Source organism: Periplaneta americana, chromosome 17, assembly GCF_040183065.1.
Source record: "Periplaneta americana isolate PAMFEO1 chromosome 17, P.americana_PAMFEO1_priV1, whole genome shotgun sequence".
In the NCBI taxonomy this organism is placed as follows: domain Eukaryota; kingdom Metazoa; phylum Arthropoda; class Insecta; order Blattodea; family Blattidae; genus Periplaneta; species Periplaneta americana.
Window position 1 is genome coordinate 19,832,308 of NC_091133.1, and position 24,828 is coordinate 19,857,135.

A 24,828-nucleotide genomic window follows, 5' to 3' on the forward strand; every position below is an offset into this window, starting at 1 on the left:
TTTTTTTTTTACTTCAAGAGAGGGGTTCAAATCCGGTAACCTCCCCTTGTGTACACCCATGCATAAGTATAGCCTATTTTAATTTCGGATGCTAACAATTTGTCTTCTGAGACAGTGTGGGTGAAGAAAAGAGTGAGGGCATCATATTAATCATATTATACCAGTACATTGTTCTAACATCCGAGTTGTCCACTGCTGTAAGGTAACGGTCAGCGTGTCTGACAGTGAAACGAGCGGCCCTGGGTTCAAATCCTGGTTGGGACAAGTTATCTGGTTGGGGTCTTTTTCCGGAGTTTTCCCTCAACCAATTGAAGCAGAATTGCTCGGTAAATTTTGGCGTTGGCTCTCGGACTCATTTCGCCATAATTAATTCATATATCACCATCATCCATACTATAGTGTGTTAAGTTTACGTTGCGGCATGCTGTAACTTACTTGTACAAGAGCATTGCCTTTCGGCTACCTAATCATTCACAGAATAGGAGTGGTAAGGACAATAAGCCTCAGGCTGCAGTGTAAGCCATTGGGTCCCTCCTCCGTACAAGAAGAAGAAGAAAAAAAAAACATCCGAGTTTAATGGCCACACTGTTGTGAAAATTCGAATCTTGGAAATTTAATGGAGAAAGGATTTCCAGCGAAGTGATAATTTAAGAATAATTTGGCATGTTTTATGGTGCGTGTTTGTTTAAGAGAACAGGAACTCAAACACTGTATTTTTTTTAAAAGATCTTGCCTGCAGCACATAGGTAATGCATTAAAAAAGGCTTCCATCCATATTGTATTTCAATAAAGGTTTTGTTGAAAATATGCTGCGAAAGGACAAAGAACAGAAGGGTTGTCTAATTTATCGATTTTCAGAAGTAGATCAATAGATTTCTAAAAAAAAAAGCAGGAGATCTACTGCAAAATCAGTATCTAGGTCTGGGAACACTGCTTTCCATAAAAATTTCCATCCAGAAACGCTATAAAATGCTAAATTCTAACATTAAAGGTACTATAAACAGTTAAATCGCATTTCTAAAGTGTTAAATTTTGTTATTTTAAGTTGCTAAAAACTTTTTAATCATCTCTAATAATCATATCATTCTCGCATAGGGTTTTGAAATTGAAAGGTGCGCCACAAATACTTAAAGTTCCGGTAACGAGTTGTCATTGTAGTAAACAGACTCAATTTAATTACTAAAATAACTACTTACTTTTACATCTTGACTGGCTCAAGAAAGTAATATTTATATATGATTAATGAAAAATAAAAAATTATTTCTACAAGAGCTATAACGTATTTTAACAGTCTGTTAGGACGTACGAATTCCATTATACTTCCGGGCTCCGGCTGAATTTGTCTGCATTGTGTGTAGTTGCAGAACTGTCATTTGAAGTACAGTACAATTTAAGTATATTTCACCTGCTTGATTTTATATTATACCCGGCTGTAAAGGTAAGAAGCAAGTTTTATAGAGGTACTAAAATATACACGAATTGTGTTACTTGTAGTGAGACCCATGCTTATGGCATTTATTTTAGTTGTGATGACAAAGGGGAGGGGTCAACATTCTGCTTAAATGTACTAAAGTAATTTATTTTTACAATATACTATTAATATATAAGTCGGTATACATATATATACCGTAATTGTGTGTTTACGTATTGTTCGGTTTCTGAATGCAGTATATTATGTTTGTACATAACCCTCTTTTCTTTAAGGTCATTTTATTTTAAGGATGGGAGGTAAAGTTAGGTATTATGTATCTATCACATACTGTAATGTTACACCGTTGTAAATGTTCTGAATCTCCTGTAAGTACAAGTCGTGTGAATGTCTATTGAAATTGGAGTAGGCCATAAATTATCGTACTAAAGAGACTGAATTTTGTGAAGACATGTATAAATGTAAATTGTACGAACTATTCAGTGAATGGTTCTTACAGTAGGCCTACTTCGACTTCGGCATATTATGTATGACAGACTGCGTGACTGCCCGATTCATGCAAATAAAATTATATAAAATTGTTAAATACTGGTATGTCATGTTCTATGTTATCACAAGTGCAGGCATATTCCTCTTAATAGACCCATGAAAGTTTATGCGGGATGAACTGTGAAAGTTTGTCTGATGTAGAGTTAACTAGATTTCCAGAATGCCAATACAGGATAGGATGTGGTCGAGCCTCAAGATGCAAGAAAAATGCACATAATAATTTGAGAGAACCCCATACGCACACCATGCCATATTATTGCCATAGTTTTGTACATAACCAAAAATACTCACACTGAATTAATAATTGGCAGTTGATTTTATTGTAATTTTATTACTTGGAATTTAGATTAAAAACAATTGAAGTGGTTTTGTGCTATTTAAATTATCCAACAAAATTACTGATACCGGGACTCAGTGAAAAGTGGCCTTTACATTTTTATAAACTGAATTTAGGGCTGTCACATTACTGTACAAGCCTAATACAAGCCTATATTGTGATTATGATATTTTGAATCCTTTTAAGCATTAGCTAGCTAGCTAGCTAGCAAAGTTGAATCTATCTTAATTGCTTCAAAAGATTAATGGCAACTGTGATTAAAATTTAAGTTACCAGTAACTTGGACCTCAGCTTTCGTGATATATGGAACATATGTTCATGTCTTTCTTCCACTTATTTTTCATAACTTACATACAGTGGAAGCGTATAGAAACAATGCTGTGTGCATTAATTTACTTGTCACTTTATATTTTTTTTTCATTTTGTCTGTAATGGGATATGGAACATACTGTATATACTTTGATATCCGAACGTTAAAGACATGGAGTAGGTACGGTATTAAAAGAAAATTATGAAAAATGGCCATTCATATATGGGATTTTGGACGTTCCTTAAGGGGTCAGTAAGAGACAAGCTTTTATACTCTCAAATATGGGGTAAGCACCATCGCAACACACGAGAAATGACATGAAATCGATGCTATCTCTGGATCTTGGGGTTGTCACAGATCTCGAGGCTCACAGACCTCCATCTGTCACTTATCTAGTTCCTATTTCACAAACCTTGACTTAAGTGCTGTCGCAGGTAAAGCAGTGCTTGCACGTATTCAAGCTCGGTTGGTTATAATAAAATTAATACAAAAGTAGCCTACAAAGTGAAACTTCTTTCCAACTTCATGAAGTTATCCTTCATGTAACACAGGTTGTTTTCCAAATAATCAGGGTAGTTCAGTACAAGAACTACTAAAGGAAGGCAAATTTTCAGTGGAAAATGTATTTAAGGTCCAGAAGAATTCTTCTTCTTCGAAGAACTATGGGATGAATTCATAATTAGCAATATTGGAACGTACAATTGGAGGCAATGCATTTCAAGAGTCACCCAGTTGCAAATATGGCGTGCTCAAGATGCAACACGAGGATTTGTGAGTGTTCAGGTAAAAAGATTGAAGACAAAGTAGTGTATTTTCGGTCCCTATTGGCGTTGTGCCTTTTTGTTGTCGGTGCATGTAATTCAACTGGAAGCCAAGTAGGTAGGCCTAAATACATCATGCCTAATTGGAAGCACTCTTGAACAGAAATACTTACCATAATAAAAATGTCCACTTGCAAAAAAAAAAAATATATATGTGTGTAGCCTATAAAACTATAGACCCATTAGGTTATTAATTTAAATTACGAAAGAGTTAAGTGATAAATTTTTAACTTTATCTCTGTCAGCACCACAGTGCTGGTTTTGTGAAACATATTTTTGGTGGACCAAGCTTCATCTTAGACTAAATAGTCTTGTGGCTTCACCTATTTATTCTGAGACAGAGTATGAATATCATATCAATAAGGTGTAAAATTCACTTAAGTGTGGTTTACGTTTTTGTTTGCTCATTTCATGAATCTCCAGAAAAGCTACACCAAATAAGTCAAAATTTTCTTCCATTTATCTGGCTTCTGTGAGATGTAGGTACTGCTATATGTAGTGATAACACGTGGTTTTAGTTTCTTGCCACAAATACTTTCAACATGAAAATCGTTTGAGATGCATATTTACCTGTGACTTATGTACAACGTGAATTTCGTCATTTATCGATATTTAACGAAGAACCACCAACGAGAATAACATTCGTCCTTGGGATAGTTAGTTGAGACTGGAAGCCTATTGGAGAAAAAGCATACTGGAAGACCATCGACAAATGATGAAACGATAGAGGCTATCCGAAGAGCATTTGTTCACAATTCAAAGAAGTCAGTTCGTAGATGTGCCCAACAATTAGGACTTCCGAAAGAAACGTCTTTTTCTGATTCCTTATAAACTTCAATTGTTACATGCACTTCATCCAAATAATTACCTATCGCAAAAGGTATGAGTTTTTTGTGGATATGCTTAATGAGTCACAGATTTAAATTTTGCCAGCCACAAAACACATTACTTTTCTTTGGACATCCATCTTGTATAATTAATTGTAACAATGAAAATTATTGTAGCCTATTTGTTCGATTGTTACCATCTTTTGTGTCCTTCAGTGCCTCAAACTTACAGACGAAAAAGTTCCAGAGTTTTATTTTTATCTGGTACCAATATTACATTTCTACCTCTATTTATTTAAAAAATATAATCCTCTGAAATCCCACCATGACTTTTCTACACAGTGTATGCTTCTGAAGACAGGTCTGAACCTCACAAATGATACCAACAAGGCACCACTTATGAGGCAAGTAAATCAGGAGATAATGGGGTAGGGTGGCCAGTTTCTTTCTCCCTCCATTGCATTACACTAGTCAGACTTCAGGAGTGTACAAACAATTTGATGGTGTTCGGGTAAAGGGAGATAAGTAATTAAAATGAGTTTCGTGATAAATGAAAATTAAACTTAGGATGCTTGTTGCAAATAGTTTTCTACAAATAAAACACATCAAATACTAGTATTCTTTTATTTTTTGCACCCCTACTTGTAGAATATAACTTGTGTATTCACCTGAGGAACAAAACTCCATTTGCACAAAAATATTACTAACTGTAACTCTCTTTACCTGAACACCATCAAATTGTTCTTCCTCTGACATACTATATATCAAGTGAGATGTACTGCCTGATAAGAGATATACATATCAGCCAGAACCTCAACCAGAGGAAACACATTGTATATGGTAGACTTAATGCATTTTGCTTGTGTTAGGCTTATCCCTTTTATGGTTGTGGCAGTTTTCAACATCGGGCTTAAATTTGAATCTGTCACCAAGTACTAAGCAGTCAATGACAAAGGCACATATTAGGATAAAACTAAAAACTTTGTGGCTGAGAGACTTTGGAAATAATTTTGTTTCTTGCTTTCTAATTTCAAGAATTTTATCATCTCATTAAGTACAATATTTATGGAAAATTTCATCTACTCACGTTACATATTTTCAGATTTCAAAATAGGTTCTTGTATAATACCAACAATGCATTTTTTAGCTGTGATTGAAGATAATGGTAAGGGGACTTAACAATTTAAGAGATAGTTGTGGTTATTAACACATGTATGAAAAAAAAAAAAGGTTATTTTCATAACTCATGTTACATGGCTATATTTAACTCGTTATAAGCAAAATGGACACGTAATATTCAAGTCTAAACATGTCGTAACTTACCTTAAGCCACCATCTCTCTTCATAATAATATGTATATAATATTATAAATCTCCTAACCAGATAATTTTGTACACTGAAAGTGTTACTTCTAACAGGTGTAGCAAATGCTAATATCCACATCAAAATAATTCGGATGAGCTTTCAACTTCTCTCTTTCGGGGAATTGAGGAGGGAGGTGAACTCTTCGGGACACGAAGATAATCCCATCATCACTAATATCTCATCAACCGACTATATTCTAGCTTGTTGTCATTAACTCATCTGGCTATCACAGCGACCTAAAGTGCTAGGGATGTTGCAAATGTTCCAAGTTTGCAACCACTTTCGATAACATATTTTAGTATCAATACTCAAATCACAAATATTGATGGTAGTATGATCATATGTTAATATCATTCGATAGCGGCAGTTTCATCAAACCTAGATAATATAAGGAAATTTCTAGTAACATTACAAATATGCCTATTACAAAAACTGGAAGAAAATTGCCAATAACACTTCAAATATCTAAACAAGAACCAATAGGAATCTTTCAGAGAGGTATTTATCCAGTCATACACTATTAATCATAAGCAACGTTTATTTAAAAAATAACACCAGTGTAGTACTTTGGCCAAAACCGCACAAAACTGTAATGGACTAAAAGTCAGACTCACTACTTTTTTTTAAATATTTATTTTGTAATTTCTTATTTTACAAAGTATGAAGAAAAAATATTGTCGTGCTGCAGAAAAGTCTACTTATAATATTTTATAAAAGTTGCTTTCAGCATGCTGTCTGTATGTTTGCAGAGATTTATTTTTAACTATAGAACTGATTGGTATATGTTTCATATCCCAGAGTCGGTTAACTGCGAATGATGCACATGAAATGTAATCGTTTTACAAGAAATAATGTACTTATTTCAAAGGCCCACTATGGCTCTGAATCCTTCAATTATTAATAGGCTATATCTGCAATATTATGGGCATTGGTATAAGCCTTATGCCCATAATATTGCAGATATATTAATAATTTAGTAGGGTGTGTTTTAATATCTATTAGCAGTGTGCTTATAATAAGTGAATAGAGTGCACCTAATCACCAGTGACGTATGCTGAACCTGGAGTATGGGTGTTCTGTCAAAAATATATAATTGGTCTATAGTTGCACAATTCTTAAAAGTGAAATATCGGGTCAAAATTAACTGCCATTTTTAATATATAATTTATAATTTTAATATATAATTTAGTATTGTTAACAACACTTCCATGGATTTAGTAATTCAAATTACGTAGCCTACCTCATTTAAACATTAGCTGTATTCTTCTTTCTTGTGATGCGAACTTCTCAATCACAACATTATAAAATAAGTCTCTGTCCTTCATTTTGTGCACTAACTCCTTTTCGATTGACGACAAACTTAAGTTACACGTCTTTCTTGAGTTTGAGTACTTCTTAAATAGGTCTTGATTCGTCTTAATGCAGAAAACGAATGTTCCACAGAGCTTGTAGTACAAGGAATGGTCCGTATTAATCTAGCAAGTTTATACACTTCACTAAATCCAGAAGAGAGGAAATTGTCATGCATAAACTAACAAGTTCGTGAACATCCTGTCCATGAAATTCAGGTGAAGTGTAGAGAACACTTAATTCATTCTTCAGCCCAATGCGATCAAATAAATTTCTGTACTGAGCCAAAAGTTTCTGTAGGAGTGATTCGAGAAATGTTTTTCTATATTCACAGTACTGCTGATATTGTAACAAATGAAAATATTCTAATTTATCAAGTTGAGAAAATCTACAATCAATTTGATGAATTAGGAAATAAATAATTTTCAAATATAGCCGGCGATAATTATTTTCTTGTTCCGCTTTATCTGGACAGTGCCGCTTTGTTTTCACCTGACAGGTTTCGTCCTTATTTGAAATTGTATTGTTCCAAACTAATGAATAAGAATCGTCCCTATCATATTGGAGCTTATTTTTTATGTCAATTACTTTCCTGCTACAGTAAAGATTATCAAAATGTTTTATTTGTAAAAGATTGTATAGTATATCTGTATAAGTAAGCAACATCGAAAATACTGCCAATAGGAATATAGTTTCAAACTGTTGAAGGAAAGCTAGAAAATCACGTGATTTTATGATTGTCTCACTATCCCATTTACCAGAATGTTTAATAATATTTTCGAAAACTCACAAAGTTCAGATCTGTATTCTTTTACAGTATGGCAAAGTCTTGATGTAAAAGCTCCATCGTATGTCTGACCCAAGAGTTTAATAGAAATTTCAAATTGATAACTACTCGTGCTACGTGAGTAAATAAACCATCTGCTGTTCTGCCCAAGAATCTGCCCTTTATATAGCAGAGAACTGTAGATAGTTGAGATTTGTTCTCAATATCAGAAGTTTCATCAAGCATTATAGCTACAAATGAAACTGAGTTAGTTTCATTTTTTATTTCTTCTTTTACTACATCAGTAATAGCTTTTATGATATCATTTTTAATCAATGGAGAAGTTCCTCGAAACACTGTGGACGAATTTAGATGATTTTCTAAAAGTAAATCATATTTTTTAACACATTCAAAAATTCTAAAAAATGTCCTTTGTTCAAAGAACTATCTAATTCGTCATGTCCCCGTAGAGGGAGCTCCTGGTTAGCTAGAAGACAAATAGCGTCAATGATTCTTATCAATACGGCCCTATTTTTCTTAACCTCTTCGTTGTGTTTACTGCTATCAGTTCTTTGTTGATCATCAAGTAAAGTATCAATTCGCTATTTGTCGAAAAGTTTTGATTTCAGGAAACATTGTACTGTACATGAGTTTGAGATTTTGAATGTTTTTGCTGTGCATTAGACAAATGATTTAAGTCAGCAAATCCATGCTTACTCCAAACCTCATTTTTGTTAGAAAACAATAAGCATGGCCAGCAAAATGACCTGTTTGAAGTTTCACAACCCGCTAACCATTCTACATTTTCATATTGTGAAATAGAAAAATGTCTAGTGTATTGTTCACTTTTTGTTTTATATTGTTGCACTAAATTCGGAAGTGACGGGGTAGGGCTACTCTTATTCACTATATGTAATTTCTCTTCTAGTGGGCGAGAAGAGAATGGGTTTTGCAAAAGATCTTTTACAGTGTACATTTCCAAATGCTATTATCATTAAATAAGTAATTTAAATTGTTCACCTGCACTGGCACACAACTGTGAACCCTAGTAAAACCTAAACACAGTAAATTCACTCACACAAACAGTAAACACACACGTCAAACACAATATTTTGTAACGCTACAATTGACAAGTTGACCTGCCTGTATACAGGACGACCTGTGAGCTTGAGAGAAGCGAGTATCCCCACCATGCCACCTTGCGCGCGCAGACAATTATAGCAGTAACTCTCAGCAGGGGATGTTCTTTGGTACCTACAGGACAACCAGTCCAGACCTCATCCCACTTCGTCAGGCAGAGCATATGTTATAAAACGAATGCCGTTCTGGGGATGGTGTGCACATTCGACCACCAGGCATTTAAAATATTTAAATGGTAATAAATTAAAATTAGTCTTGAACTATATACGTCAACTTCCAGTGAGATTACCGTGTATTTAAATTGTGATAAATTAAAATTATTGTTACATTATGTAAAACAACCTAAAATAAAAAATGAGATTACCGAATTTACAGGGTGTCCAGTGCACACCTTGAACACCTGCAATATATGCCCCCTGCTAATCACGGGCATGTAGTTAATTTATGAAAAAATTATGTTTAAATTCTAAAATTATTTTAAGGGGTAAAATTTACTGTAAAGTAACCATTATTTTTTATTTTAAAGCTTAATGTATATACACACTTCACTAAAAAAATGAAAGCTCTGATAAATACTGTAGTATTATATTTACGACTACTTGCAGATAGGCTATTTTTACTATTATTTTACATGCGATATGTAGGAACTTTCTTTAAGTTAATGTACTGGATATGATATAAATCAATAGCGCCTACTATGAGTTAACTATAATTTTGTATTACCTCCATTGCATGTTTAATTAATTTAATGACTTCCAAGGCCCCTGTCTGTTTCATTATAACTGTAATCATAAGAAGTGCCACTTCATTGTCTGAGAGTCAAGTGCTGAATATTTATCGCAGCAGAATTTTTTTAACAAACTTGCTTAAAGGATGTTCTGTATGGTTGTGAAACTTGGACTCATTTTGAGAGATCAATACAGGTTAAGGAAGTTTGAGAATAAGGTGCTTAGGAGAATGAAGAAAGTTACACAACGCAGAACTGCATGCATTGTATTCTTCACTTAACATAGCTAATTAGGAACATTAAATTCAGGCGTTTGAGATGGGCAGGGGGATGTAGCACGTATGGGTGAGTGCATAAATGCATATAGTGTGTCAGTTGGGAGACCTGAGGGAAAAAGACCTTTGGGAAGGCCGAGACGTAGATGGAAGGATAATATTAAAGTGGATTTGAGGGAAGTGGGATATGATGCTATAATAGGGTTCCTTAAAAGCAATTTCTAAGTAAGTATAAACTTGTTTAAATCTCAGAATCAACTCCAGTGGAAATTCATAGTGCTAACCAGTTCTTGGTGGCAAAATCCAACATTTTCATCCAAGTCTTCTCAAGGGTATGCAGTGTTAAGTTACTGGTACATAAAGAAGCCACACAACATACTGGGAAAGAGCAACTTAATTTTAAGGAATCAACGACTAATTGTGTAGTTTGTGGTAAATAAATTGTTTTCAAATGCACAGTCTTTAAATAATCAAATCACTTTGGCTTCCAAACCAATATAACCTTAATGTTCACCATGATGTCCAACCATAAAGTGAAACACTGAGAAACGAACCTTTAGACGGAGTGCAATCACTTGCGATGACCGACTGCAAAAATGAGACACTTCTGTTATCAGCCATCAGCCGGAATGTAATTAATTCGTAATGACCGACCACAGAAGGGGAAGGAACTCTTACTATAATCTTCAGGCAGAGTGTAATCATTTGCAATGGCCGATGTCAGAAGACGTGACATGAGAATCTAAGCAAAGATTTGTGTAGATCAGGTTAGTCCGAGGAATTGAGGCTGGATAGTACATATACGTGAATTAACTGAGTACTGGAGGATTTTGACCAGAGGCTTGTTTAAGGGCCAAGAGCGTGGCCTCTTATAGAAAGGATAAAATAAAATTATCTTTACTCAAAAGTGAGGTCTGATCAGAAACTTGGTCAGAGGCACACTCTGGACCGATGGCGAAGCACCAAATGCTGTAATACTTACTTATTTACAAATGGCTTTTAAAGAACCTGGAGGTTCATTGCTGCCCTCACATAAGCCCGTCATAAGTCCCTATCCTGAGCAAGATTGATCCAGTCCCTACCATCATATCCCACCTCTGTCAAATTCATTTTAATGTTATCCTCCCATCTACGCCTTGGCCTCCCGAAAAGCCTTTTTCCCTCCGGCCTCCCAACTAACACACTATATGCATTTTTGGATTCTCCCATATGTGCTACATGCCCTGGCCATCTCAAACGTCTGGATTTAATGTTCCTAATTATATCAGGTGAAGAATACAATGTGTACAGTTGTGCATTGTGTAACTTTCTCCTTTCTTCTTAACTTCATCCCTCATTGCTTCAAATACTTTGCTAAGCACCTTATTCTCAAACACCCTTAGCCTCTGTTCCTACCTCGAAGTGACAGTCCAAGTTTTACAACTATACAGAACAAACGGTAATGTAACAGTTTCATAAATTCTGACTTGCAGCTTTTTGAGACCAGACTGGATGAGAAAATCTTCTCAACCGAATAATAGCAGGTATTTTCCGTATTTATTATGCATTTAATTTTCTCCCAAGTGTCATTTATATTTGATACTGTTGCTCCAAGATATTTAATTTTTCCACCTCATCAAAGGACAAATTTCCAATTTTTTATATTTGCATTTCGTACTATGTTCTGGTCACGAGACATAATCATACACTTTGTCTTTTCGGGATTTACTTCCAAACCTAGGCTATCTCTTTACTTGCTGCAAATAAAATTATCGTGTTTTCCCTAGTAGTTTGTGGATTTTCTCCAAACATATTCACGCCATCCGCCATAAACAAGCAGCTGATGTAACCCGTTTAATTCCAAACCTCTCTGTTATTCTGGACTTTCTTAATGGCATATCCTAGACGCATCGTTTCTGAAACTATGGGTCGCGACCCACTGTTGGGTCACTCCGCGACCCATCAGGTCTACAAAACATTTTAAGAAACATTTTTTTTTTAGTTATCTTTATCAACAATCATTTAACTTCTCAGCTTGCAGTGAACATGGGAGTAGTAAAACTGTCTGCTTTCAGTGAATGCGGGACTGAAAACAAAACTAATACAACACATCTCTAACACTGGGAGGTATGAGTGCATTCACGCTTTTTAATTTAATGGAGATCGGTAGCAGTGTATTTGTATTATGTAATTCTAATTAACAAAAGTCAGCAATGAGCTTTAATCACATTGAAATTTAAATCTAATAATGGGGAATAAGACATTACTGCTAATACATTAAAATTTTTACTCAGTAGTCTCTTGTCGTCTCTCTCTTCTTATGCTTGTGATTTTATATAAAATTAGGTAGCTTTCGTTCAAGATTTAGTGAGTGTTTCCGTCTTAATACATAACGTTGGATGCGTGGCTTAAATCGGGAACATCAAAAAGAAAATTACACTCGAGTGAAACTAACAATCCCGGGAGTGATAGTCAAGTGTCCCTGCTTCGAGCTCTGACATAAGTGTTACTAATTCGGCGATTGACGCGAAAAGAAAGAAGCAGTATCAGCGCAAATATGACGTGAACTATTTGTGGTGGGATTTAGGCCTACGTGATCTGGTGATAAAAACGAACCCAAACTACAATGTGTATTATGTTACGAAGTTCTCTCAAATGCTTCCATGAAACCAAATAAATTACCAATGCACTTAGAAACAAAACATTCAGATGTTAAAAATAAAAGTGAAGAATATTTCGCTCGCGCATTAATGCGATTTAAACGGAAAAAATCTGTTGTATCTAAAGTAGGGTCACTGAATTTAAAGCCTTTGGAATCATCATATTTGGCTAGTCTGCGTATTGCTAAAGCTGGAAAACCATCATTCTATAGATGGGGAACTGATCCTTCTTGTTGTTAAGGATATTGTTAAAGTTATGTTCGGTGAAAAAGAAGCAAAACAGTAGATTTAATTTCAATGTCTAACGATACTGTGCATCAACGTATCAATGAAATGGCTAGTGGCATAGAAAATCAATTTATCATGAGAATAAAAGACAGTAGATTTTTTGCATTACAAATTAATAAATCAACGGACATCATTAATTCATCTCATCTGTTTCATTATGTATGAATATCAGGGTACCATAAATGAAGATTTTCTTTTCTGTGAAAGCTTATCCACGTATACTACAGCAGAATGTATTTTCTTAATTCATATGTGATTAAGCGCAGAATTGATTGGAAAAAATGTGTTGGTCTAACTTCCGATGTGTGAACGGCAAGTGGTGGTTTTGCGCGTAGGTATGAATATCAGGGTACCATAAATGAAGATTTTCTTTTCTGTGAAACTTATCCACGTATACTACAGCAGGATGTATTTTCTTAATTCATATGTGATTAAGCGCAGAATTGATTGGAAAAAATGTGTTGGTCTAACTTCCGATGTGTGAACGGCAAGTGGTGGTTTTGCGCGTGTTCGTAAAGTGGCACCAGATGTGATTTGGGTACACTGCTTTATTCACAGGGAAGCATTGGCTAGTAAGACCATGCTGAGTGATATGAAAACAGTTTTCGACACTCCAGTTAAAGTGATACACTTCATAAAAGCTCGCCATTAAATGCGATACTTTTTTTCTGTGCTTTGCGACGAGATTGGTAGTGAACATAAGCATCTCCTGCTTCGCACAGAAATGCGTTGGCTTTCAAGAGGTAAAGCCCTTGTAAGATTTTTCGAGCTTAGGCAAGATGTTTTACTATTTTTGAACGATTGTAAGAATGAGTACGTATCTTTGTTTTTAGATAACATTGTCTTATATGGCAGATATATTTTAATAAGAAAGAAGTGCGCACAAACGTGGAATTTAGTTTGGTATGAGTTACTTCTCTTTACTATATTCCACCAGTGACTCCGTTCTATATATTTTTGAACTCAGTTTGTCCCTTAAAGTCCAACCATCATTGTGTTCAAAGCTTGTGATAAAATAAAGTAATAATTTTGTCTTTCCAACCTTAATAATAATAATAATAATAATAATAATAATAATAATAATATAATAATAATAATAATAATAATAATGTTTTATTTTCGCTGGCAGAGTTAAGGCCATAAGGCCTTCTCTTCCACTCAACCAGCCTTATTATTGTTTTCTATTTGAGAATGATTTTTCCTTACCTTCTGATTTTTGTGATTCTGTAGTATCCCATCTCTCTGCTTTCAATAATAAGATTTAAAGTTATTTTCCAGAAAAGTCTAGGCCTACAGTGAATTCAATTGGATTCGAGATTCATTTCTATTTCTGAAAGTTCAGACTTGTCAGTGACACTAAGAGAACAGTTGTATGATATTAGCTGTGATTCTGACATTTAAACTGCACTCAGATAGGCCTATAACAACTTTTTGAATATAATTAAGGCGTGAATATCCTGAACTTTCGAATGGGGCATTAAAGTTGCTTATGCCTTTCGCAACATCATATCTTTGTATAAAGGGATTTTCCTCTTTAGTTCAAGTGAAAAGCAAGTACAGAAATAGACTTGATGCACGCTCTGATTTACGACTCAAGTTAATTGCACTTGAACCCAACATACACCAGCTTATGCAGACACGTGAGTGACGTTCACGGAATCCAAATTAAAAATCCGGTACTATTGTATTTCAGACAACAGTGGTTTCAGGCGTTGTAATAGAAGTTTAAAAAAAAATACTTTTGAGAGGACAGGTAACAAACTTATCGGGCGATAAGAGGCTGCATCATTAGGATATTTTATGGGCTTAAGTAGGACCTATTGTAATTATTTGAGAAATAATTTCATTGACTCGGAAAGTGACTGCAACGAAGAATATCATTAAAGATAGAAGTGATAAATGCATACCCTTTCTTCGGTAATTCTTGTAGTGCTTTACCAGTGATACGGTCATAATCCTGGCTTTTTCCAGGGTTGCTATGTCTCTTGATGGTCGTTCTTAGTTCAGTAAATGTGAAGGCTTGATGGGAGGCGAGAGTTGAAGTGGGACTTGCAACTAATCCAGAATATCATCTCTTGATCCATTCCTTTGTGCTATAGGTTCAAAAACAGTTGAGAAATACACTGCAAGTCTTTCAGATTTCTCTTTTGCACTTCTGGCCCATATGTTATCACTTTTCCTGATAGGAGGAATGTGGGTCTGTGATTTTTGTGGTCTTTTTGTTACTTTTCAAAGATTGCAATTTGTTGCTGAAATGGGGACAAAAACAATATTGGTTATAAGATTAATCTGTATGTGTTTTTAACATTCATTTTAATTGACGGGATGCTTTGTTATATGCGCATTTATCATTAGGTTACTGTGAGTGTTGCCAGATCCGACGTAATCTGCGCTTATCTTCTAGTTTAGTCGATTAACGTACTACTTTTTACCTACAAGAGATCTGACATATTCAAAATTGACATACAAAATTTTAATACATTATTACTATACATATTTTTTTTCTTGCATACAATATTTTTACTTCACATTTTGCCTACTCATTAAATTTGGCATCCTTATCGTTTGCATGCTATTAATTTGGTATAATATTCATTTGACCTTTTGTATAATGTACTGACATTTAAAAAAATGAACATAACAAATTATAAAGTAAAATTGTGACCACATGTTTCTGAAGTAATCCAAAATGCATCACTCATCCTTATGTTGTTGATATCTTTGGGCTGTTGTGGTCTTATATTATAAGAATCCCCTAAAACAGGAGTTCTCAAACTTTTTGAGACTGCGCCGTCCTTCACATGTCAGATTTTCCGTGCGGCGTTCTTATACGCAAAATTAAAAAAAATGCTCAAATTAGATTTGGTGGTATTTTTTTTAAGAAAATAGTCATTTAGCCTTCATTACCAGCTTATAAAAACTCAAAATTGAGATAAAATAAATATCTACACGTAGTGAGAACTTGCATGTCATGTTTCACTATAGGCTGCATTATAAATTATTTTAGTTTTACCTTATAGCTGCGACGCCCAAAACATAGACCGACGACGCACCAGAGCGTCGCGACGCACAGTTTGAGAACCCCTATCTAAGAGATAAATGTTGCTCCCCTCTTGTTTCTATAAATTCATCCTCCATAATTTTTTATACACCCGAAACCTCTATAATTTTTAATCAAAGACAAGTAATCTTAGAAACTATAACAGGAATTATTAACAGTGTGTACAATAATATAATTTGTATAATATACGTCACTGTACGTTACAGAAAAACCACAATTTAAGTCACAAAGAGTGCACTCAGTGTTGGTTGCTTGACGGTTGTCAGCCCACCTTAAGGTCTGTAGATATAAAGGGGAAAATTGGATCGGTGTCTGGTAGAGTTCGCGGGTAGCTCAGTTGGTAGAGCGTTGGTACGTTTAACCAAAGTCCCGGGTTCGGTACCCGACCCCAGAACAATTTTTCCCTCGAAATTATTCAAATCAACTTTACAGGGAGTTATACATGAAAGCTTGATTTGCATAATACACGTCACTGTACGTTACAGAAAACCACAATTTAAGTCACAAAGAATTAGTGTGCACTCGAATGTTGGTTGCTTAACGGTTGTCAGCCCACGTTGAGATCTGTGGGTATAGAGGGAAAAATTGGATCGGTGTCTGGTAGAGTTCCCGGGTAGCTCAGTTGGTAGAGCGTTGGTACGTTTAACCAAAGGTCCCGGGTTCGATACCCGGCCCGGAACAATTTTTCCCTCGAAATTATTCAAATCAGCTTTACAGGGAGTTATACCTGAAAGCTTGATTTGCAGTAATTTCTGTTATAACTAATATTTGTCCTGCATTGTCAACGAACCTCTTTTTTCTCAGTATTTTTCTTCTTTCCTCTAAAAGCTCCAGATTAGGCACTAAAATTACTGCAAAAGCACTATAGTTTCGCTAAAGTGATATTTATTTAATTTTGGCACCAGACGACTTTCAGAAACACCAAATCTAGTGCCAAAAGCACCAGATGGCAACACTGGCTCCAGTGGCTCATGAACAACTGTCATCCTTTACGGTTTTATGTTAGAGGCTAACTCCTTCACAATTGTCATGAGTACGAGTAACTGTTCTCCTGTGTAGAGATGGGAAAAGTTGTTATTTTATCGTAGGCCTAACAGTTCCAATTGTTCCAATTCCATGAAAATACCAAGTTCCAAATAACAGTTCCGAAATAGCAGTACCGCTATAATTATATACGCCGAAGTTCGATCCATAGCACCGGATCGAATTCCTCTCCTCCAGTGTTTTTACCTTTGTGGCCTGACTCCATGTCGTTAGCATAACAGATAAATTCCGTAGGATCAGAAATTAATCTTTATATCAAAATAAAACGCACTAGGAATGCACGAAACTCCTCCAAAGTCAAGTCCCTAAATTCAGTTCTGTCATTCTGTGAAGTGTATGATACAATTTATTTATGTTAAAACCCTTTAATCAAAATAGTTTAGGCAAACATTTGGGTGAAAATGGTAAAAGTATAGGTCGAAGGCCATGAGAAAGTCCAGGAGTCATACTGACAGTATTGACACCACGTTACTACTTACGTTACACGTATTTCTGCACGACGCCAGTTCAGGATTAAAAGTTGGTATTGATTTTGTCCCTGAAAATTGTTAAAAGTAGCCAGATCTAGTGACAAAGTCGCTAAATTGACAACACTGCAATGCCAAAGAAATTCCGTTCTGTGGAACAGGTGTTGTCATCGTTGCTTACGAGACACGAGACTCGTAAGCAACGGTTGTCATAATGTAGTTCCATAACATCGAGTATTTTGGAACTGCAAGTATTTTGTATAACCATTCCGGCATCATACAATAACGTGCGATGTGCTTTTAAAACATAATTTTGGCGACCGATTGTTGCTCTGGAGGTTTCACTCTTAAGCATCACGTTGTCACTTCCATTTCCTCGATAAGAATAAGCACTAGTTTGTTATGTTGTTAAATGCTATTATTATTATTATTATTATTATTATTATTATTGTTGTTATTGTTTCATATACAAGTATGTTGACATTATAAACTCTTAATAATAACTCTTTAATAATAATTTTTAAACACATACCTTAATGTTCGTCCTCAGCACAAGGCATTGCAGCTTCGGTTTGAGTCCACGTGGTTCAGACAAGTAGGTGTAATTTTATAATGGAAGCAGCTTATTGGTTGCAACATTGAAATTGAGGCGAGTGATTGGAGCGGCGACACAAGAAATTGAAAACAATAATACAATTAAATTTCAGAGACCTGCCGAATGTTAAGCATGAGACCGCGGCGATACTAGTATGTAATGTAACAGCGGTGCTTTGGAACAGGCCGTTATGTTATTTTATAGTCATAACGCATAATGTAGTTCCACAACATCGAGTATTTTGTAACAGGAAGTATTTTGGAACTGCAAGTATTTTGTATAACAGGTAGTATGTAATGTAACCGTGGTGTTTTGGAACAGGCCAGTGAGCACAGCTCACTGGAAGAGCCACGCACGACAAGTATGTAATATAATAGTGGTATTTAGGAACATGTACGACTAGTATGTAATGGTGGTGTTTAGGACGCTACATGATCACATACTTCCCTGTATGCCATGTGATGCAGTATGATGTCATAATGAGTCGAGTTGTGAATTCGTGGAAAATAAATCTTTTCTAATGCTAAATTGAGTTCGTATATCAGATGTTCGAAGCAGGAAATGTAATGTAATTTTAGGTTATTTGTAAATTGGTCACAAAATCGAAGTGGGTCCCAATGGTAAATAAAACCAAACCTATTCTTCCTCTTCACAATAGTGTTCAATTTCTCCAAAAAGTAGTAAATAAAAGCTATAATCATTTCAGCCGTGCTAAAATTCATATTAATACCGTCATGAAGAGTAATAATCTCATTATAATGAAATATGAAAATTTACCGTTGTATTTTTTTTAAATGAAAGAACTTCAACAATGCAGTCATGTTTCAACAGACTTCAATTTAATTTCAAGAATTGGTAATGAAACTAAAAATGTAAAATATTTGGAAATAAAACATAACCTATATATTTTCATCTCCCTTGGTAAAATTCACAATGTAATTATTATAATACAGGCTTTATGTTATTTGATAGAATTCTATACTCAGTAACATCAATTCCAAGATAATGTGTACATTTTTTAAAGACGATCTTCATATCTTTACTATTTATCTTTTACTTTAGTTTCCAACATTTATTTCAGTACGACAAAAGGATTCCCAATTCTGCTTTCAAACAGTTGCGCCAACTTATATGGGCTCGTGGAATCCGAGCCCACCCAATAATTTGTCTTGTTATGCTTTCAATAGTACCAAACATGTTCCGTTCTGTGGAACAGGCGTTGTCATAATGTAGTTCCAAAGTGAAACGAGTATTTTATAACCGCAGGTATTTCGTACTAGCTCAGAGTAACACTGTTATTTTGGAACGTAGTATTGCAAGGTTCTGTTACTTTTTGGAACTGTTCCAAAATAACCGTTACGTTATTTTTTCCCCACCTCTACTCGTGTGACAGACGCCGTAGTGCCTATAAGAGGTGATTGTTGCAGTCGCTCCGGAACGTCCATAGCACCTCCGGCAGTGAAGACGAGTTAATGTCCAGTTGTTACTAACTTGCATACAAACGCCAGTTTTGTATTCCTGTTTGGACGATCGCGAATACCAAATTCCCTCTAGAATGCCCTTTGCGTAACTATGAATTTGTTATCCAGTAGCGTGTACTGCATCTTCAGTGACAATGGCATGACTAGATTAGGCCTACTATGAAGCGTGAAACTACAATAAACAAGCAGTTGCAAGTTGCAAATCGTATATACACTCTTAAAGGTCCCGCGTGACCAAAGAATGAAACTCCAAGACCTCCCTCGTAATGTATTATATATTAGTGTTGTGATGAAAAAGCATGGCATTCTTGTATCTGATAATATTAATTCATTATATTCAACATGGAATTGTGATGTTGATGAACAGGAAAGAATTTTCTCAGGAAATTTTGGTCGGTGTATGGGACCGGTGCTCCTACTGTATTGTGTTGAATGTGGGGAGTTATATAATAGCGAAAGTCCGGTTACGGAAACCAGCTGTAACGGCTAGGGGTTTTCATGCTAACCACACGATCCCTCCGTTCTGGTTGAACGATCGTTCATCTCTGCAGAAGCATGTGGACGTAGGCAAGCAGCCGGTTGGCGACCTTGTGCCTTCATGGGCTGTCGCGTCACATTAATTTTTTTAATTTAATGGATATAATATTTTAGGCTAATTTCTTATATCAGAATTGTGTTATGCTACAGAAAGTGCATTTTGCCCGGGACACGTTTTTTTTTACATTAAAATAGCACTGAAGACTGAAACTAAATCTCTCATCTTATTTTTTTAAAGAAGAAATGGACTTGTCTCCTTTTTCAAATCACCTTATTTTGTATTTGTATTGCTGTAAGAAAACTAACGTTTATGTCATAATTGTAAAACTTGAATGGTATGTACGTTTATTACAGGTAGCTACTGCTGTTTCTCAGCGGCCAGGACACTACTCGGAAACCTTGACTTAGCGAAGGTAAGAAAATACAATATTTGAAACTTGAACAGTGTTATATAGATTGTCAGCATATTATTGTAAATTTAGTATTAATGATGTATTGATGCTGTTTAAATGTAATTTTATGTTTAAGTTGAGGACTATAATTAATAGGTCTATGTAAATTTGTATAAAGAATAAGGATTTTATTTGGGAAGAATATCATTAATAGTGGTTGTTATGTCGCTAGGCAGGGTAAATATAATTGACAAACTATGCCAAAATTATACAGGACGGAGGTGGTGACCGACTGATTTTGATGCAGAGAACTTACGGTGTGTGACATCATCGTAAGGAGATATGAGCTTAAAATTGTAAGGGAGTCTGAAAAGTAGGCAGCCGATGTAAGTTTCTCTGTCAATATTTGGATCTACATTGTTCAAGATAATATAATTGGGCCATATATTCAACCGTCTGACCGACCATACTTACTTGAGGTTCGTACAAAGATTCTTGTTCGAGTTACTAGAAGTATCTTTTATTGTCCGAGAGAGAACGTGAGTACAGAACCTCGAGAGACTGCCTCACTTCACTGTGGCTATCCGCTGTCACCTGGATGCTATTCTACCTGGTCATATGTTTGGAAGAGGAAGTCCTACTCCATGGCCTGCGAGATCACCCGACCTGAGCCCTGTCGATTATTTCCTCTGGGGACATTTTAAAATACATTACGTATCATACCCCAGAGGATATAGTAGAGGAATTGGTTGCTAAGATCATAACCACCTGCGATGTGATTCAAAGTACTCAAGGGATCTTCGAAAGGATGCAGCAGAATCTCAAACGTCTTAATGCTTGCGGTTGGGGAGGGACATTTTGAACATCTTTTGAAAGTTTAAGAAGTAATAAAAACAATGTTCAAATTTTATAAGGTCATTAAATAATCACTTTCTTTCTTTCTTTTCTTTCTTTCTTTCTTTCTTTCTTTCTTTCTTTCTTTCTTTCGCTCTCTCTCTCTCTCTCTCTCTCTCTCTCTCTCTCTCTCTCTCTCAGGGCGAGAATATGAAACCTGCATTTATCCCTAAATAACAGAAGATTTTAATTTTCAAGATCACTTACATCTGGCATGCTCAGCCAGGGCAGATCTAGCCTTCAAGCGAGGTGCAACAGTCAGAATATCATGCAGGCACAAGAATAAAAGATATTCTACGTCAGTGTCGCACTTCACTTGAAGGCTAGAGATGCCCCGGCTGGGCATGCTTGACTTGCATCAATGATGACTAGCCTAGGCATACAGTAACATTACCTATATTTTAATTTTCGTTTTCCTCCTAACAAGTGCGGAATAAATATTCGTGAAACTGGATACAATTTCCCTTGGTTCTTCTGAACAAACAAATGTCACGCAACTTTTCATCACTTTTATTGTTTTTGTTGAGCATAATATAGAAAATGAATTTCATTGAAGACTGAATGAAAGACGCTAGAAAAAGAGAGAACTACACTCTCCAATATGGCATAGCTGCGATGTTGGAGTCATGCTTTCAGACAAAACAGAGCATTGTGGTTGTCTCTTCAGTGTAGTTCAGAGCTCGCCGTTCTCCACCCAAATCACTTGATTTCACTTATGTTCGCTGCTTTGTAGTGATAGTAAATATAGGGCTAATGAAATATGCCTCTGAAATTATTTTCCTTTCTCCTGAAAAATGAATTACAGTTTTGTTGGTTACATCCTTATTCCGGGGTAATCTTCAACTATACACTGTTGCCAAAATAAAACGAAAGCGTGCCCTGATGTGTCACGTTTTACTCAAGTTACAAGCTTAGAGATAAAGATTGTTTGCTACAGTTAGGGTCTACTTCCATTCTATAGTATCTTATGGTATAGTAAATAGTTTTACAACTTGTAGAGACTAGGAAACAACTAAAAAAAATATTCGAATCATACTCATTAATTTTATGGGCAGTCTTGCAGGTCGAATTTAAAAAACTTAATATTAACATTTTTTTCGGTATATTTTCTGGAACTTTATCGTACGGACATGACAATTTTGAAGCTTTCCTTCTAAGAATAGCTCAAGTGTTTTAAATTCAGCGTTAGTGTTACTTCAAATCTCGTACATAAGTCTGTATTTGAGATTAAGTTACTAGTACGTAAGTTAAATTTTTTTTACGAAGCACAAGGTTTTTACACCTCACTTGAACTGATTTATGAAAATAAATTTTGAAAAACTGCTCGACTCGACTCTTACTTATCACTACGCCATCTTGTTTTGGGCGCTTACAACATGGCGGACGCGCTTTCAATTTGCCTCAAATATGGCAGTGCAACAGCTGTTCTATAAACTATCTTTCTAGCTCGTTGGTTTATACGCGTGCGTTTTACATAGAGAGATTCAAGTCATGATCTTTGAAACGAGAAGAAAGAGCGCTACCGCTAAGCCATGAAGGCTTCGTAGGGACTTACCTTCATCCTCGGATCTCGATGCTTAATTTTTTAATTTTTTTCCATGTGCATCGCGCTCTAACCCGAGCAACATTACTATACAAATTTCACGAGAGGATAGCTGCGTGGAGAGTATAGTCCTTGTAGGATAAAAACTCACCTGAAATGCCAACAATAACAAAATTCACGGTACAGGAGAACGGCCATTTTCTGTGTCAAAGAGTGTGCAGTATATTCTTGCGGAAAGCATAATAAATAATAGCCTACTACAATACGTATTTTAGTGGTTCAGAAAAGAAAAAAAAATATCAGATCTCACCAATAAAATAAGAGGTATTGGAATTAAAAAGAAACTATCACGGTAGGACTTGAACATTCTACTTTTTGTTCGGAGCTCTGACGCGCTGTCCATTACGCCACAGCCTCACTTAAATAATTCAATTCTAACGAAAACGAATGAGGATGAAACAAGTAGTGCAGTGGCATACGTCTCATTATTTGTCGGCAATTTTACAGATTTTGTGAAGGCTACATTTTGGAAAAGTGGTTGATTAGTTTTTGACAGTTGGACTTTATCCAAAGGTTCGAAACCATCCAATACCATTCCTTACTCCTATACATATCAAATGTAAGCAACTTTAACAATTGATAACTCAGATATTTTTCGTTGGAGACTCTGGGTTCCTTATATCAAATTCCTTGTCTGTTACCTCTCTATAACAAGGTACATTTCTTCTGTTGAATTCCGAAACACTCTGATTGCGCTTACCTACTGTGGATAATAGAATAAAATGTATTTACATATGTGTGCAATCTCATTTTAAATTCTCACTGATAAAGCTGGCGGTCGGGTAGCTCAGTTGGTACTGTAACGGGCTACGAACTGGAAGATTCCAGTTTCAATCTCAAGTTATGGCTGATTTTTCTCGTTGCCAAAGCTTCCAGAACGGCCCGAGGTTCACTCAGCCTCCTATCAAATTGAGTACGTGGTCTTTTCCGGGGTTAAAAGGCGGTCGAGCGTGGTGCTGGCCATACCACCTCATTCTAGTGTTGAAGTCATAAAAGCATGGAGTTCTACTTCCTCAAACGCGTTCATGACGTGTATAATACAAATAACAGTAAATTAGTGCTTAATTTCCATCGGTAGCTACTTTATTGTACTTAACAAATTCCATATAGGCCTATCAACGGAAATGTTATGATTAAAATATTTACACAAATTATCTTAAAAATTAATCAAATTTTTGCCGTTACTGCATTTGGGATAAACTTTACTTTTGTAAAAATGAAATGTAGCTCTTCTCATACAGAAGTCACAAATATATATTCTAAGAATATACCACCAATAATTTAAGTGTGTTTAGGATCATCTGGAGTCTTTCTTTCACACACCCCGCCACTCAATTATAGACTTAACATGTTCCCTTTGTTTTCGCTTCCGAATGTCCATAGTAAATTGTTTTGCTATTTTCCATAGAAATGGTTCCTTTCCATGTTACTATTGGATACTGGAAAAGTAATAGACTTAGAATTTTTGTATCCCTAAACCATGTGTACTTCTTAATACTTTATTTCTGTAAATTTTAAATGCTGGTTTTTCGTAAAAAACTACAACATTTAAATTAAAATTAAAATGTTAAATCGTAGAATTTATAAATTTTCCTTTTTAGGTAATACATAAATTATCTTTGTGTGCAATGGATCACAGTAAATTATTGAATTCATAGCTTGTGTATTTTGAATGATAGTTTAAGAGAATAAACTCTAAACGAGAATGTAATTGGTAATAAATAGCTAAATTATTCTGAAACGCATGAAACATAGTAAGAGATATTTTGTGGTGATTTATTCACGAACTGACAATTGGGGACTGATTAATACATCACATGATTTAGAAGAGAGTTCTTAATGAACTCATGTCGAAACCTCCCTTTAAATTGCTAGCATAGTTACATCTCCATAACAGAGAGACAAATATAAAAAAATTAACTGCCCATGCT

General features: G+C 35.4%; 1 protein-coding gene across 4 annotated transcripts in view; it reads left to right on the top strand.

Moving 5' to 3' along the window:
• Window positions 1-1,287: 1,287 nt before the first annotated feature.
• Window positions 1,288-24,828, top strand: part of Snap25 (Synaptosomal-associated protein 25kDa) — a 377,629-nt gene continuing 354,088 nt past the window's right edge. For 3 of the 4 annotated variants that reach the window (XM_069815603.1, XM_069815606.1, XM_069815605.1), the window contains exons 1-2: window positions 1,288-1,438; window positions 20,363-20,421. The gene's annotated coding sequence lies outside the window, so the exon portion shown is untranslated. The remainder of the gene's footprint in view (window positions 1,439-20,362; window positions 20,422-24,828) is intronic. The other variant, XM_069815607.1, reaches the window with a different exon arrangement.